The sequence below is a fragment of the Tupaia chinensis genome, unplaced genomic scaffold, assembly GCF_000334495.1.
Source record: "Tupaia chinensis unplaced genomic scaffold, TupChi_1.0 Scaffold000037_17, whole genome shotgun sequence".
Classification (NCBI taxonomy): Eukaryota; Metazoa; Chordata; class Mammalia; order Scandentia; family Tupaiidae; genus Tupaia; species Tupaia belangeri.
Genome location: NW_006159475.1, coordinates 1,010,561 through 1,014,016, shown reverse-complemented (window position 1 = coordinate 1,014,016; position 3,456 = coordinate 1,010,561).

Sequence of the window (3,456 nt, the reverse complement as noted above, 5' to 3'; positions counted from 1 at the left end):
GGGCCCTAGGTTCTTCATGTCTTTATACTCTGCCATGTTTAACATATAAGTTTACAGGTTATTTACAGCAAATGCATCCCAGAAAAAGAGCCTGGGTGAAGAACACGGAGTTCAAGCAGGGAGGCCGAGGGCCTCTCTTTGAATTCAAACTCTAAATCCCAAAGCAAATCTTGACTTGAAGTCTCCTTGGACCCACAGCTACCTCTTCCACTCCTGATTCTTTTTCGTTCTTTTTAAAAATTTTCTAGAGGGCATGTGTGCTCCCTGGAGAGAGAAAGAGGGAGAGAGATGGGGGGGGGTGAGAGAGAGAATGTGAGAAAGTGCTCTCTATGGGGGATGACCATGTCACAATCCCTCTCCTTCGTTTTTCTCTCAGGATTTTAAGCATGCATCCACATACACCTGGTGTGGTTTTTAAGCCACTGGATTTGGGACCCCAGCCACACAGTCAGCCATGTGGGAGTCAGTGCCTTTACCACCACACCACTAGCTGGATCCCTTTTTTCTATGTTTATTTATTTCTTTCATGAGAGTTAGAGGCAGATAAAGGCAAGCACCCTCAACAGAGTCTCAGTTTACAGTCCTCTCCCCAGCCTTCCCAGCCAGTTAGAGTAATAGGCATATGTGGCCTTATATATATGCAACTGGAGAACCAAACCCATGATCTTCCATATGGATGCAGCCTCACCAGAGCAGGCATAACCACTGCACCAATAAGCCAGTCCTCCTCCATCTCTAATTCTTGTTCTTTTTAACTTCCATTTTGACACTTAATCATATGCTGATTTCTATCATCATCTTTTGTATTCCCACAGTTTCTACTGCAGCATAATGACCAACAAACTACTCCTGAAAGAATAAAGGAAAGCCCATCTACCTATAGAGTAATCAGTGCATTGTAAGGAGGTAGAGACCCTCAATTTGTGATATTCACCCTGAGACAGCCTTGAGTAAAGTGCTTAATGTCCTTGTTGGATTCCTCACCCATAAGTGGAAGGTAATGATATATGCCTACCTTGCCCTCAGAATTAATTAGTGGTTATGTTGCACTTTGAGTCTACAGATGAAAGGTCTTTGTATAAGCACAGTGCATCATCATCATCATCATTGTCATTACCTTGTGTCCTGGAGGTAAAAGTGATGGAATTCCCACACAAACCTTCCAAGAGATTTGACTGTTCTAATCTCTTCATCCACCTCTTCCATGCTTTTTAATGGTTTATCCAATTCCCCTAATCTAAGACCTCACTAAGAGGAATAGAGAAAGTGAGAGCAGAGTAAGCCATCATTACTGAGACCCATGTTTCACACACCCTAACCTAATTGCTCTTTTTGCTAGGCAATCAAAGCTAGACATTTCAACTATACTCCAAATCCAGAATACAAAAGAGATGTATCAGAAGCAGGAGAACACGGAAGCTTTTAGATACACTATCACATTTATCTCAGAAATCCTCAAAAAACTATTTTTTTCTCTCTCCCAGAATTCCTCTCTAAATAAACTTACTTTTTCTACCTACCAGAAGACATTATAAGGAGAAGTATTATTTTCTTTCAATGTAATGTTCTGGAATGGACCCCAAATTGTTGGGGATGTCAATCTCTGAATTCAGTAAAAATTCAAGTTCTGATTGTGAAAACTGGAGTCTTTTCCGGCGAGATTGGCAGGGCACTGGGTGATATCTAGCTGTAGAAGGTAAAAGCTGGGACCAGAGGTGGTGTGGGTTGTGAACTGATAGGAGTAAAACCCAAGCAAGTAGGGCCAGATTTTTATGGAAGAACTTGAAGTTACACTGTACCTAGATTTAGTATTCCCAGTTCAGTACCAAGAACTGGCAAAATACCAATGGCAAAATAAAATGATGACATGATGACTTACTAAGGAGTCTTAGTCCCTGAAACTACTCTGGAGTCTTGGCTCTTCTGGGGAAAAAAAAAAAAAAAAAAAGATTAAAATGGAATGGTTTGCTAAGCTAGGGCAAGCCATTTCACTTATAACTGATGCAGGTACCTGTTCTTTCTAAATTAGCACTGAAGCATGAAAGCTGGTGAGGGTTGAAGAGCTAGAATGACTCAGCTACTCCTGTGATTCCAGCCCCAGCTTGTCTTGGAGTGAATGATGACAAATTACATAAGGGGCCTGAAATTTCAATTTTGGGTTTTTGGTGACTCACATACTTAGCCAGGCAGTGATGACAAACACATTACAGTTCCTCCTGCATTCTGGGCATTATTCTAGTTCTTTTGTATGAAATAAGTTATTTAATTCTCAAACAACCCTAGGAAGCATTTTCCATTTTTATCTTGATTTTAGAGATAGGAAAACAGAGGCACAAGGGTTTAAATATCTTATCCAAGGCCTCATGGCTAGTTAGTGACAGAGCTGGGATTTGAACTGGGCTATTACATTAAGAACCTTAAAGTTATTGGTAAGACTGTGAGTTTAGCAATTATTTGTGCCAGAAAGTCAGTCTCTAGTCTCCAGCTGAATTAAAATAAAATCTTTTTTTTTTTTTTTTTTGGAGAGGTTTTTGCTATAGGGCACGTGCGCTCGCCGGACAGACAGAGAGAGACATAGAGACAGAAAGCGAGAAATCACCCCCCAGGGGGGATGGTCACGCTGCAATCCCTTCTCCTCCATTCTCCTCTCAGGATCTTGGGCATGCATGCACATGCGCCCGGCTTGAGTTTTAAGCCACCAGTTCCGGGATGTGAACCGCGGTCAACTACGTGGGAGTCCAACGACATAGCCATTATGCTAATTGCTGGTCCTATCTTTTTTTTTTTCTTTTCTTTTTTTCTTTTTATTGCCAAAAAGTACATGTGCTGGTCAGAAAGAGAGATACAAAGAGAGAAATAGAGAGAGAAAACACCACCCAATGGGATGTGGTCATGCTGCAATTTTTTATCTCCATCTCTCTGTCCTGTCAGGATTTTTGGCAATCATGTACACACACACACACACACACACACATACACACACCTGGTGCGTTTTTCTCATGGGCTGGGATTTGAACCATGGTCAGTCATGTGAGATCTGGTTCCCTATGGACAGGACTTAACCACTGACCTACAAGGCCAGCCCAAGGTCAACTATTTTCTCAATGGTTAAGAATTATATAGCCACTTTGAAAAACAGTTTGGCATTCTTAAATATCTGAACATAGTCTTGGTATGTGATCCAGAAATCACACTACTAAATATTTACCCAGAATGATTGGAAATGCATTTATACAAAACCTTCATATAAATATTTATAGGGGGTTTATGCATAGTCATCAAAAACCAAAAGCAACCAAGATGTCCTTTAATAGGTGAAAGGATAAACTAACTATGGTACATCCATACAATGGAATATTGCTCATCAATAAGAATAAATAAGCAAGCCAGCAGGTGGCATGGTGGTTAAGGCACTAGATCCCACATGGCCAACTGCGTGGTTTGAGGTCTAACCCT